The sequence below is a fragment of the Musca autumnalis genome, unplaced genomic scaffold, assembly GCF_047663935.1.
Source record: "Musca autumnalis isolate F117 unplaced genomic scaffold, ASM4766393v1 scaffold_4, whole genome shotgun sequence".
Lineage (NCBI taxonomy): Eukaryota > Metazoa > Arthropoda > Insecta > Diptera > Muscidae > Musca > Musca autumnalis.
This window is the reverse complement of record NW_027411977.1, coordinates 7,403,018-7,418,314: the sequence shown is the minus strand read 5'-3', so window position 1 is coordinate 7,418,314 and position 15,297 is coordinate 7,403,018. Positions and strand designations below refer to the sequence as shown.

At 35.6% G+C, this 15,297-nt stretch overlaps 1 protein-coding gene across 2 annotated transcripts in view; it reads left to right on the top strand.

The window, feature by feature from the left end:
* Positions 1-15,297, top strand: part of corn (microtubule-binding protein cornetto) — a 100,255-nt gene that overhangs the window by 25,672 nt on the left and 59,286 nt on the right. The window contains exon 1 of one of the 2 annotated variants that reach the window (XM_073981330.1): positions 2,895-2,964. The exons of the other annotated variant lie outside the window; for it this stretch is intronic. The gene's annotated coding sequence lies outside the window, so the exon portion shown is untranslated. Of the gene's footprint in view, positions 1-2,894; positions 2,965-15,297 lie in introns of those variants that run through there. 2 annotated transcript variants of the gene reach the window in all.

Here is a 15,297-nt window from a genome sequence, read left to right as displayed (position 1 = left end):
GGGGCAAGTCCATACTTCTTGAGATAACAGCCCGAAAATTGTAAAAAAACTCTATCGCACCATATGTAGTGGATGGAGAGTTCGAACCGAATACTGCGTTCGTCCACACTTTGGAATTTATAATACATATTATGAACGTGGTGCTTATAGGTCCACTCCTTCCGGTACTTCCCCCACAAAAGTTCGAAAATATTCGCTAAAATGGTACGCGGGATTTCTCATAGACGTAGCAACCGATTTGGTCCAAACTTTGGATCTCTAAATATTGTCGAAACTTAGTTTATGTTCAAATTTGGGCCCTATCTGTCCAATCCTTGTGGTATCACCCACACAAATGTTCAACATTTTTGTGTGGTTAAGGGTCTGTTCGATGATCCTTTGGGCATTTGTACCTAAGGTTTTCCTAGTGGCCCTGTTTACAGCGATATTATGTTTTTCGTAGGCTAGTGTGATAAAAAAATCCCTATCTATCGTTATCCCCGCAAATTTTTGAACTTTAAACCTATCCATACTTTTGTTGGTTCATACGCCCAACATTTTGAAAACCCCCCTAAATACATAAGTTTTTTTTTTTTTTTTTTTGGGAAAAAAGTATTTCAATCCTCACAGGCTGAGGGTATATCTCTGTCGGCAAAGACGACTGATACTTTTTTACTTTTTTTGTTTTTGCAATTTTTTCAGACTCAAGTCTGTTCTTTTTGAGGAAATGTCCCGAATATGTAAAAATCCCTTTACGGTCACCTCGTGTGATAGCTGGTGCGCACAAAAACTTTCGAACTAGGTTCTGCGGTGGTCCATATTGACCATATCGTAATATGTTTGCAAATCTTAGATAAAGTTGACACCTTTTCATACCCTTTGCCTTTAGCCTAACGAGGCTATATACACTTTGATACGATACAAATTTGCTCATAGAAATAATGGTTGGCCTCCATATATGTTTAGACAAAATTAGTTTCAGAAATTTGGAATCAATGTAGCCCTGTCCGTTATTCTGGCCGGTTGGAGTGCTCGATAACTCTTGCAAGGATTAAACGACTTGGTCCAAACATTGAATTTTGTAATTATTCTTTCAGATAAAAAATATGTGCAAGATATGTCTTTAAAGTGCACTTTTGCTACATTTTTTCCACCCGAAGATATGGTCTTTCTTCGAACTTTATCAAATTGTGGGTACCTTCCACACAAAATTTGTCAATTTAGGAAATTATTTCCGATCATTTTTAACTTTTGCCTCGTAGTAGGGGCGGTAATTTTTTTTCGGGGGCAAGTCCATACATCCTTAGTGGACCAAAAGCTCTAAAAAATCCTGACTGTTGGAACTAAAATGACTAATGAAACTTGGCACATTGTAACATTTATTTCAAGGTTAATTTCGAACAAAAACTTCGGGTACTTCGCTCACAAAAGTTCAAAATGTTTGATCAAGTGCAGTTTAAGAGCTGTTCGAGGATCTTCTTGATTGTTTTACTGATTTTTTCGGGGGGCAAGTCCATACATCCTAAGTGGACCAAAAGCCCAAAAAATTTCTAATTTTTGGAACTAAAAGGACTAATGAAACTTTTATTTGAAGGTTATTTCAAGGTTAATTTCGAAGAAAAACTTCGGGTACTTCGCTCACAAAAGTTCAAATGTTGATCAAGTGCAGTTTAAGAGCTGTTCGAGGATCTTCTTGATTGTTTTACTGAAGGTATTCCATGTGGTCCTGTTAACTGCGATATAATGTTTTTCCTTATCTTCTTGCTTACTGACAAAATGGTCTAAAAGGACTAAAAAATTCTACGGTGTTCAACTAGCTGGTGGGCACGATAACTATTTAAAAGAGTTGTTGTTGTAACAGCATATGATGTGTTTGTTAGTTCATTTCTCTGTTTAATCTGGCTTTGAGTCTGTCTCCAATTCTATGAATTTGGCTTCGTCGATTAATTGTGACCACAACGCTTCTGGAGTTAGTTGGCTGCACAGAGTAGTTGAAAAGCTCAAGAGTGCGTGTGGGCTTGTACCGTATGCTGGACCACCCCGCACGTAGTTGAGCCTTAACTACTCTGGTTTGTTGTGGAAGCTGACGCTCCTCTGCTGCGATAGATGGAAATGTTTTCGAGGTCCGCATTCACCCGATAGTTGTTTATGACATCTGCGACTCTATCTGTGTGAATAGGCTTGTTGATTTAGGGGTTCTCTCTTGTAACGTTGGACCTTCCTTTCTAGATCATGAAGATCCCTCCGGACATACCTAGGTGGTGAGTCCTATCCACCATATTGGGATGGCTCTGATGGTAACAACCGATCAAGTACTGCAACGAGTGCATGCCATTGTGTTTCTATACTAGAAGAATATTTGTCTCCTCTGTTGGTCCACTGAAGACATGAGGAGGCACCCTTTTGTAGTTCTCAGGCGGTATTCTGACAGGTTTGAATATTTGAGTTGCACTTATATTACCGGACCACACTGGCCCCCACATAGTTGACCACAGACTGTGGTTAACAAGGTTTCTTTGTATGGACGCCAAGTGCTGCGGGTAGGGACTTGAGGACCTTGTTCCTACATCTCAGACTGTCGAAAATAGCTGTGATATGCGCGGACGACGTGAACATGCTGCCAAAAGTGACCCCTAAATCTTGTGGTTTTTAGTGATCGGAATTCTGTACTTTCGACCATGAATGCCATTTAATCCGCAGTCCATTTAGTGAAGAGAGTGATCTTAGATTTAGTGAAGGACTTGAGGTCCTTGTTCCTACATATTTTAGTTCACCACTCCTGTTATTGTCACAGATAAAGGCTGAGAGTATTTAGCTGTCGGCAAAGTCGATTCCATTTTTTGTAAAACTTGATGATATATTATTTTTATATCTCGTAATTAATATTAATAATTTTTGTCCAATTCTCGTTTCAGGGTAAATAATTCTATCTTAATAGACAAATCATCCAAAACTCTAATTATACATTTATACCAAGCGAAACAGGTAAGCGCAAGACCAGTTTAGAATAAACGTTTAGAAAATGTTGTCTCTCATGTGTGCCACATGTGGTTTTGTGCTATAAATTTCCTATCTGCAATAAAGTCATTAAATCAATTGTCTGTTTTTTTTTTCTGTTCGAAATTATGTTGTTGTAAATTAAAACCCCAGCATACTGTCATACAAACGATGCAAGTGTCATGTTTACTGTCCCCAAAAACATGCCTTATTATCTGTCAATGAAATGGAGAGAGAGAATCGACTATGTAATTTCAAGCCAAAACTAAAATATGACAGACTGATTGGCTTTGCCTTATTTTTTTCTATTTTTTATAAAATTATTTATAGGATTAACTTTATGGTCTATTAGAGGTATGTATGCTACATGTGAGTGTGTGACAAACCCATTGACGGTTTTGGAAAACCTGACTGTGTTTAATACTCAATCATGCCTTAAAAAGCCAATTAATGCTTCAAAAATTGTTTAAAAAACTTTTTTATTATTTTATTTCCTGCTTTCATTGGAAGTTTTTATTATTTTTTATTTATTTGATTTGTTGACCAACAGCGGCGACTGACTGAATGTGCATGATGATGGAGTGACTAACCGAGGTGTGTAACAGTAAAACTTCACTCATCCAAACTAAACTGCCTGATCGAATGGCAAACTAAAGAAAAGAAGCTATAAAATAAACTACAACAAAAGTACCTAACTATTTGTGGAGTCACACAAAGTTGAGGTTTAAAAAAACAACTGTCTCTTCAATCATGGGTCCCGTAAGGCTAAAGAACTTTACGCTTCATTACCACTACCGGCTGGCGTAAAACAAGCAAAAGCTAAATACCAAAAGTCATAGTGTGACGTATCAATTCTAAATACATACCACAATTACCAAAAAGCTTATATTCTTTAAAAAATATTAACCCTAGCGGTGGGAGTGGGTTTTGGTGGAGGGGCCTCTTAAAAATGCAAAAATATTAATAATAATCATTTCTAATATTTCTTTAATCAATGTTGATGTTCCTTAAATCCTTTTTGGAGACAAGGACCCATATTGGTACTGGTAACGATCTCTTTTATATATTTCAAATCGTTGATCCCGGGCTAATTCCTCATATACGTTCCCGTCTCCCATGTAATGAATGAAAAAAAAGCACAGAATTTAATATAACGTACGATTTCATTACATTCATGAACAATTAATTACCAGAAAGTGTCGCCCACATTTTTCGAAGTTGAATTTTATATTGAACATTTTTAAGCGTTTATGGGTAGAACATAATAAACAGTGGACCGACCTATTTCCACTGACAGACAAAATCAGCAGAGTCTACACCAACAAAACAAAAAAAAACAACAAAAACATTGTTCCACAACATCCCATACGGGACAAGGGAGACAAAACAAACAAAACACATAATCTTTCTTATATGGCAAAATCATTGGGCAGGGTTTTTAGAACATTTAGGGTGAGAGTTGTATAAAGGAGTGGCCCTAAGTTTTAAACATTTCGGAACCCATATCTCAGGCAGTTTTGATCTCCTGTCGATAAACATTTCAAAATAATCCTCGAATATCCCTTAGATTGCACCTAAGCGAGGAAGGTACCAAAAGGAGTTGTCCGATTTTATCAATTTTGATTTAAATTTGAAAGGAAAAGAAGATGCGCAAAGGTTGGTCACCGTAGGATTTTTTCAACTTTTGGACCATTACAAATCTCAAACTGTACTTAAACAAAAGTTTTGAGTTGGAGTTGTCCGACATAGACCTTCATATACAGTATCGGCCAAAACTAAAGCACCCCCTCAGTAATTTTTTTTGAAATGATAATTTTTTTATGAAAACTAAATTATAAATTTATTTTTTATTTTTCTTTTTATTTATTTATATCTTTATAATTAAAAAAATACAAAAATAAGGAGATCAGAGTTTAATAAACAAATGTTAAAATTCAAAAAACATTTTAGGTCGCAAATATAAGCGGACAAAACTAAAGCACCCCCCCCCATTTGAGGTACACCAAAAACTATTGAAATCAATATTTCGTTGCTTATCCTCCATTCTGGATGACACAATCACATCTTTTAGGCATAAAGGATACTAAATTATTAATTACTAAAGGCGAAATAATTGATTTTCGGAAAATTTAGCTTAAATCCTCAAAATACTGAAAATTGGAAGGTACCGTTATATGGAGGCTATACCCATACGTGGACGCAGGTCCACGATTTTTGGTGGATATGTTTTGTGACCACTAAGAACCCTAAGTACCAAATTACAGCTAATTTAGTAGGAAAATGTGGCTTAAATATCCGAAATACCGAAGATCGGAAGGTACCGCTATAAGGGGGCTATACCAAAACATTAGCCGATATTGTTCACATTCATCCAAAAACGATGCTACAGCATTCTCTGGTCAAATACTAAATCCCTTAGGTTTAAAACTTAGCAAAAGAACGAATTGCAAAAGAACGGTAGACGCCGGCTTATTCAGTCGACGACCACCAAAAAACCTTCCGCCTCCATGTTTTACAGCGTATTTGCAATATTTAGGATTTAACGTTTACCCAAGCCTTTTAACATCTGAATGCTTTAAATTAAACATAGATTCATCGGAAAACAGTTCAAATGGTTCTTGGCGAATGCAAGTCTGGCTCCTTCATTTTTAGTCGATATGAAAGTTTTTTTTTGCTGGTCGTCGACTGAATAGGCCGGCGTCTATCGTTCTTCTGCAATTCGTTCTTTTGCTAATTTGTAAACGTTAGCGTATTGTATTTGACTAAAGGATGCTGTAGCATCATTTTTGGATGAATATGAACAATATCGGCTAATGTTTTGGTATAGCCTCCTTATAGCGGTACCTCCCGATCTTCGGTATTTCGGATATTTAAGCCACATTTTCCTACTAAATTAGCTGTAATTTGGTACTTAGGGTTCTTAGTGGTCACAAAACATATCCACCAAAAATCGTGGACCTGGGTCCACGTTTGGGTATAGCCTCCATATAACGGTACCTTCCGATTTTCAGTATTTTGAAGATTTAAGCTAAATTTTCCGAAAATCAATTATTTCGCCTGCAGTAATTAATAATTTAGTATCCTTTATGCCTAAAAGACGTGATTGTGTCATCCAGAATAGAAGATAAGCAACGAAATATTGATTTCAATAGTTTTTGCTGTACCTCAAATGGGGGGGTGCTTTAGTTTTGTCCGCTTATATTTGCGACCTAAAATGTTTTTTGAATTTTAACTTTTGTTCATTAAATTCTGATCTCCTTATTTTTGTATTTTTCAATTATAAAGATATAAATAAATAAAAAGAAAAATAAAAAATAAATTTATAATTTAGTTTTCATAAAAAAATTATCATTTCAAAAAAATTTACTGAGGGGGTGCTTTAGTTTTGGCCGATACTGTAAGTGTGAAGAAATATTTCTATGTTCAAATTTTCGGTTAAATCGGATAATCAATTCGTAAGTAATCGTGCTTATCAGGTGTTTTTGTATGTGCCGAATGGGTTGGCCAATTATGTCAGGTATAAAAAAAATACCTTTGTTATAGAGGCTGCTAAGACAAACAATTTCCTAAAACTGCACTTGTCTAAAGGATTCTGAACTTTAATGAGGGATGTAGCTGATGGAGTTGGCCGATATCGTCCATTTTCGAACTTGATCTAAGTTTGGACAAAATATTACTAGAACCAAATCGGTTCGAAAGACTGAGGGATAGGACTAACTCGTCTCCAAATTTTCAAATATTTTGATGATCATTATACCCTCAGCCTTTAGGCTAGAAAGGGTATATGAGGAAAAGTCAAAATTTTTTAGTTTCCATGAAGCCAAGGTTTGCACTATTATAATACGCGAACTATAGTAGTTTACCAGTAACTATGACTATTGCTGGATTATTTTAGATGTTTTTGTACAAAGCTCAAAAATTTAGCAAAAAAAATTAATTTACGTGGTAGTTACGACCGCGTAAAGGAAAAAACATAGGTAAAAACACGTTGAAGCTAAACAGGTTTTTTACATTGCTATTCGATTTCTGATTAAACCATTCAAATGACGGACATATGTCCAAAGTAAAAGTAGGAGAATACAAAATGAAGATTACACTTCTAATGTATCACTTTCCAAAATTTCCACTGCATCCACCTTTTATGGATGCTGACATTTTGAAGCCGGATTTCAGGTGTTTTTTGTATTTTTTATGTAACTGGGACGCGCATTCGGATATTTCGAAAAACCAATTATTTCGCATAATCTGATATGTATATTGAGCATGTAGCCCACACAGCAGCAGAGTAATCTACTGCCAAAGGCCAAAATTTAGTGTGATATTTTTTCTAAAAAACCTATTTTTTGGGTACAGTATTTACAATATCGTTTTGAGTGTGCTGGTACCCCGCGATATTTTAGTTTTTCGACGATCCGGATCATATGAATCACAGATCATAAAAATCCATCTACTAGAACGGCGGAAATGGCTACTGCAAAAATTGAAAAATTTGCGAAAAATGTTTTTCAAAATATCGCTGACTAATTCGCGTTTTATGTGGATCGTTTCCATGTCAATGAAGAAAGTGAATCATCACTCGCGTTTGTGCGAAAACAGCGGTTTGAAAACTTTAGTGGCGTGGGAGCTGTATCCGATTTATCCAAAAAATACTGTGTGATGCTACATCCACGGTTCTTGATGCATTTTATTGAAATATGTTTAGATCGATGTATTTTTTCACGGTTGATAGTGAAATCGGATGCGCATAAAAAGAGTATGCACTTTGTGCAAAATATAAGCGTTATACAGTTTGTTGCACACTAAACTGCAGACGATGCTACATCTTAGCGGCCAAAGTAAATCCTGGCAAATGTGTACAAATTAAAAGAGAAGAATTCGCTGTATTGGTAAACCGCATGCGCATCAAGTGATTTTGAGGATTTCGCGATTTACACGCATTTCAAAATGAACATTACCCGATACAATTTTTTATCAAGATTATACCCCAATTAAAGGAACCCAACATTTATTTGAAAGATACCCATATCTTCTGCTAGATGTTAGCGTGTTTTCGAGAAGTGATTAGAATAAAAAATGTGATTTATTGCGTGAAATTTAACTAAAATAGAAGAAAAACTCCGACCTATTTTTCTTACATTTTGTTCAACTAACTCACAAAATAAATTTCAATAAATATTTTCTCTTACAAAAATTTTATAAATTTCCTCAATATATTTTTTTGTTTTCGCTATAATATGAAAACCACTAAACGGATTTGTATAGTTTTGGTTTCATTTGAATCTTCGCGATGTATAGATTACGTACATATTTTTTATATATTTTTCAGAGGCATAAGCAGGTTGAATTTTATTAAAACAAGTTGCAAACTACCAATTGTTTGGAATTCTTTCCTAATTTCCGCGAAAATGCACAACTTTTTCACTAAAGTTATGGGACCTCAGTAAACATATAGTATGTAGGGAGCCCCTAATTAAGAGAGTTTCTCAATATAATGATTAGAGTCTTTTAAAGATTTTTTTCTTTTTATCAGAATTGAAACCGCCATAACTTTTGCGCGCAACAACCAAAATTAGTATCACGAACAGATTTAAGAATGGAATTTTTTTCCCCAATCTATGTACCAAAAATCTTTCATGTAGCTTAAAAAAAAATTTTTAATTTTTTTTTATGGAAAACTAAAAAATTTTGTCTTTTCTTCATATACACTTTCATGCGGGCAAAATGTGCCTCATCGAAATAATGGTTTTAGACCTCAAGTATGTTTGGACGAAATGTGTTTCAGACAATTTGGAGTTGATTTAGCAATGTCTGGCTGGCTGGTGCGCACGATAACTCTCGAAAGGATGAACCGATTCGGTTCAAATTTTGGCTTTCGTAATATTTTGTCCAAACTTAGTTTAAGTTCGAAGATGAGCTATATCGGTCCCCTCCTTCCGGTACCTCCCCCACAAAAGTTCGAAAATGTTCGGAAAATTTGTGCACACGATAACTTTTGAAGGGAGTAACCGATTTGGTCCATACTTTGCACATCCTGAAATGTGTACCAGACTTAGATGAGGTTCCAATATGGACTTAATCGGCCCACTCCTTCGGGTACCTCCCACACAAAATTTCGGATAAGTTCGGTTTAGGACCTTCTATCGAATTGCTTTGATTTTTGTTGCAACAACTTGTATTCACTTCCCCCCATATGACGGTACATATTTCATTAGGGGCAAGTCCATACTTCCTGAGAAAATGGCCGGAAAGGTGCAAAAAGCCCCTATGACACCTTGTGTAGTGGTTGGAGCGCAAGATAACTCTCGAACGGATCTGTCGATTCGGTCCAAAATTTGGCCTTCGTAATATTTTATAAAAACATGGTTTAAATTCGAAGATGGGCTATATCGCTTCACTCCTTCAGGTACCTCTCCCACAAAACATCAAAAATGTTCGGAAAAATTTTCGCGCGATATCTCTTGAAGGGAGTGACCGATGTAATCCATACTTTACACATCCTAATATATCTACCAGATATAGATCAGGTACGAATATGGACTATATTTGTCTACTCCTTCTGGTACCTCTCACACAAAATTTCGGATAAGTTCACTTTAAGACCTGCTCTCGAATCACTTTGATTTTTGTTGAAGTGATTTGTATTCGCTACCTCCATTAAAACGGTAAAAGTGTTTTCAAGGGCAAGTCCATATTTCTTGGGAAAACAGCCCGAAAGGCGTAAAAAAGCCCCTAGGACACCGTGTGTAGTGGTTGGAGCTCAAGATAACTCTCAAACGGATCAACCGATTTGGTCCAACATTTGGTCTTCGTCATATTATATCCAAACTTAGTTTCATGGGGCAATACCGGTCCACAACTTCCGGTACTTCTCCCCAATATTTAAAAATGTCACTAAAATGCTAGGACGATATCACTTGAATGGGGCAACCAATTTGGTCCAAACTTTGGATCTCCTAATATTTTGTCAAAATTTAGTTTAACTTCTAAAATGGCCGATATCGGTCCTCCCTAAGGGTACCTGCCCTACAAAAGTTCAACATTTGTGTGTTAGTGTAGTTAATTCCTATTCCACATTCTTGTCGGCAAGTTCAAATGTCTAAAAAGGGCCACACAATTCTGAAGAGACCATAAATACATTCGATCCGTCCGGAGGTAAAAGTTTCGCTTCACATTGGCTGAGGGTATATAACTGTCGGCAAAGCCGACTGACACTTTTTTACTTGTTTTTTTTCATCAAAGTGTATTTTTTTCTCCTGTTCCACGGGGCTTTCACAAAGCATCGCCATCTTAGGTTATTGTTCGTTGCCAGGTGTTTCTTGGTCGGTCTCGATTTCGAGATTCTTGGGGATTCAATTCAAGTGCCATTTTGGTTACGCTATGGACATTTTTTCTTAAGGTGTGGCCAATATTTCAGTTTCCTACGTTTAATCTGCTTTTGTATGGGTTCCTGGTTCGTTAGCTTCCACAGTTTTATGTTACTTATGAGGATTAACCAGAATATCCTGCATATGATCCTGAGGCATTTGTATATGAATACTTGAAGCTGTAAAATGTATCAAAGTGTATACACCCAACAAAAAATCATTACAAGTCGACCTACTAATCCCATATTTAAATGTTTTGCCATTTCGTACCCCTCCAAGAAACATGTTATTAATTTATTAAGGCTGGTTATTAGGCCGGTGCGATTTGTGTGGAAGAAAAAAAACCTTAATGGGTCCTTCGCGTTTCTGATTCCTGGGATTGAACTGAGCAAAAAAGTCCACTAGACCATAGGTCTACCGTGAAAATCGAGCCTCCCGATTTTGACTTTAAGTCTTTTATTCACGTTTTTTGGATATTTTAGCATATAACGGCCAAACCATTGGGATTTTCGATCCAACCCAAAAACAAAACTGTAGCCAACACAATAATTAAGAACTCTTTAATACATCGCAAAAGCATTGGAACGTTCATTCAGGCAGTTTTGGCCTTAAGAATGTGCAAACTTTTCGGAAAATGTCGATAAATGGCACTGTGCTACAAAATTTTACCAGAAAAATATTCAAGCGTTCTGATGCAAAATTCTATCGCGATGGGACCCATGGACAACGAAAATACCTTTAGTTCGTTTGGGTTACCTCGTTTAATTTTTTTATATGGATGAAAGTAGTGAAAATCTGGGTTTCTAACATTTTCAAATTTAAACGGGCATATCTTTTTTTCACAACGGATTTCTATTGATAGGGGTGAATAATATCTTTCGAACAAGTTATTATGTTTTTAAATCGGTTAACAAATGGCTAAGTTATAGCGGTTTAAGTCTTAAAACCCCACAAAAAAACTATAACTAAATTTCTCATAATTTTCAAAAATATAATGTTTTTTTGTTTTGTCCAATATTTATTTTCAAAATTGTGAGCAATTCAGTTATAGTTGATACATTTGTCAGGTGGAACAAGTAAGAAAAGACTATAGTCGGACGGGGCCGACCACGTGATACCCTACACCTTTACTCCCGGGAATTAGCTTTCCACATATCAAAATTTATTTATGGAACAAATAATCTTATTGTAAGAAGTAACTTTGTGGATTCTGGTACCGTATCACACCAAGCTTAAATAATAATATAATAATTATTTCACAAACATCCTAGAAGGGTCAAGGGAGACATCTCTCATATCAATGAGTGAGTGTACCCCGATTCATATTCGCTCAATGACCCACAGACCTACAGCTTATCTCCGAGTCAGAACCGCCTGTCCTAAAGCGGGGTACACACGATCAGTTTTGACTGTCAGTTTTGCTCAAATAATCGGTTGCTTGCCAGTGTGGCCGTTCACTTTTGTCAGTCATCAGGCAAACACAAAATATTTTGTGGTTGCTGGACGGTTGGACAGTTATCGATAATTCCGAAAAATCGACAGTCAAAACTGATCGTGTGTACCCCGCTTAAGACACCACTTGTAGAGAAGTTTTACATGGCTGAAATACTCAGATATGTCGCAAAACTTACTGAAGGTTATTTTCCACCGTTGAATATTTGATTTTGCCTGGCTGGGGAATCGTTTTGAAAAGGTGGCAAAGCGACCTATGCTGCAATGTATGTATAAAAATCCAATTGGACAGTTAAAACGTTAGGGCACCATGTAATTTGCATTAATGCAAAAACTGTGAATGGGCAAATGTGGATCTCTACACAAAACCCATTATATATTAAGTAGTAGGCCCGTTCGCTAGCAGACACGTTATTGCAATTTGCATCAGGAGGGAGATCAGTAGATTTATTTCCATATGTAGTTTATTTTGTCGGTATGTCCTTCAGGAAATAAAATATAGACCAAATTTTTTTTTTGTATTTTTCATACAAATGTATTGGTCCATTTTACCCGCTAAATATTATCAGAGCATCATCCAAAATTGTAAGCATCTACTTCGACTAAAGTCTTACCTCGTGCAAAATTTCGTGATTATTGAGCTATAATTGCGTCCTCTAGCGTGTTTATGATTACACTACAAAGAAATAAGAGGGTATTTTAGGCTGTAACTCTGTTATCTTATCATGTACACCGACACAATTGGCATCAATAGAATGGTCAAGCGTTCCTCTTCCAAGTATAGCTTACATGCCCTGAATGTCTCTTCCAGGAATAAAGATAAAAGCTGTATATTCAAAATTTTCACAATTTTCACACAAAAGTTGTGGTCCATTTAACCATCTAAATATTATCTGATCACCATCTCAAATTGCAAGCTTCTTCTTCGTCATATTCTTTTACCATATTTAAAATTTCGAGGCGATCGGACTATTATTGCGACCTACAGAGCAGATACAAAATCGGATAAAAATTATGTTTTTGGTCCATTTCAACCGCTAAATATTTCACGATCATCACCAATTAAAATATCCATCGGTCCATAATTGCGGCCTGGAGTTTGATTACAATTTATAATGGACAGACGGACGGACGGACACACATCTCAAAATCGCTTTATCTCGCCGAGATATGAAGATTGGTATACCACATTGGGGGTCTCCGACGAGTATTTCGCGGTGTTACGTGCATTTTTACCAAAACAAACTTATAATACCCTTTCCACATAGTGGTGTAGGGTATAAAAACGCAGTAGTATGGCCAGATTAGTTCGTTGGTCATTAGCATTGATAGTTCACATATCACACTGGTTAATATTTTGTATGCGGAGAGGAACAAAACTTCAATTATAAAATTTAATTATTTACTTTGGAAATTCTTAAACATTCATTTCAGCTCAATTGAAGAATAATATTTGCTTAAGTTATTCAACACAAATAACTGAATTGTTTCACCGGTTTATAATATTCAATTTAACAAAGTTAAATTAAATTTTACCATCTGAAGCTCAGTGCTGTTATGCCCATTAAACGTTTTTAAACATGAAAACACATTTCAGCTGGGTAAACTGATGTTAAGAGTGTCAAATTTCCCCAAGAAACATTTAATAAAGTAAACTCTTTCGCCATTAAAGGGTTAACTTTTTGCCCTGCCAAGTGAAATTGCCTTCAAACAATTTTTTTTGGAATGATTTCAATTAATTACTTAATACCATTTACGGTTGCTATAATGCCAAGAAAATGTTTAGTTTTTCCAATTTTGTTTTTTTCTATAAAACTTTATTTATGGCAATATCAAACCTTAAATTAAGATGCTCTTCATGCATAAAAGTTTTAATGACATTTAAAAAAATAAATAAAAAATTGTCAAAAACAAATTGTTGGTTGGTTTATGAGAGTTCGTTGAACACATTATTACATTTAGACATAACCCACCCATGTAATATCGATTCGATTGATGGAGCAAAAACCACACAAGCGGACTGACCTTTGGTGGTGGTGTGTTACAGGGGACGTTTTACTACTGTCAAGCAAATCAAACAGTATTGGCTAAATGCTTCTCCGTATTTGTTTCCATTACGAAAAAAAGAAAATAATACTCTTCGCTTGGCATTAGCCCGTTTAGTATTAAGTTTAAATACAACAAAATATCAGATTACTAATAGGGTTATTGTCACCATAATGATGGCCCAACGTCAAGAAAGACAAATTGTTAGGTAAATATTTTAAATTACGTCCAAAGGGTACAAATATTTAAATTTTTCATTAGGGCAACATTCTGTGAGAAAATCTCCAAACCCCCTCCACCTTAAATAAAATGCATGTTGCCTATCAAGAAAACTGCCCCATTTATGTACATACTCCAAATGATTTCAGTTATTATTCAGTTATATGTATTACAAGCTCAGTTAAAGCTTATACTAAATTAATATTTTGAAATGGCTTAATTTTCCTATAAAAATTTATTGCAATAATTACACCAAAATTGTTCAATTCCAATTAAAAATAATTAAATTATTTTACACTCTCCCACATTGTTTAGCCAATTCTCCTCATCATTATGAGGAGTGGATGACGATGAAGTGGAACAATGGCGCTATATTACCTTTCAATTACATGCACATGAGTTGGTAAATAAAATTGGCCAAATATTTGAAATGTTTTTCATTTTCGTAATATTTTTTATTAGCCAGAAAATAATACAACAAATAAATAAATGAAAGAAAATTACAATAAAATACAAGCTCACAATGAATGGGCCAAGTATCCAAAACAATAGAAAAACTGAAAAACTCGCACCACATGCAATACCGTGGAGCACCTGAAAGACCTATTCGAGCAGCCGACAAACTACTCTGCTAAGTATTGTGAAAGCCGCCGACACCAATGTGCATTCCTAGCCAAGTTATACTGTAAAGAAATAGAAACCAAAACAAAATTAAGACAAAACACAACCAAACACCACATACATATAGCCATCCATAAATAAATACGTACGTACATACAAACAATTGTATTTGACTGACTCCCAGACAATTTGCCGACAGTAGGGGCCGCCGCTCATATTCCGTTCACCATACATGGTGTTGGATTTAATTAGACGCTGTATAGAACTGTATACACAAGCATGCTCCAGAGTTATGCTATTCTTCTGGACGATGTCTGGACCAAGGTGTAAAATTGGAAAAACAGCAAAAAAACGCTTTGTTTCATATTTTTTGTGTTAAATAAAAAAGCCTCTTAACATCGCCTGAAATTTAGTTCATGAAATCTAAGTAGCTGCTACTGCTTGAGTACAAGGCAAAAAATTGTAAATAGTTTACAGCTGCTCTATAGAATTTTGTGCTGTAAAAGAAAGATAAACCTTATACTTGTGCTATTTAATATCAGTATGGTCATGCTTGAAATCTTGATATTTATCCGCATTGGCTCCTTGTTGTTGTCAGACAAAACAAAACAATCTGCGA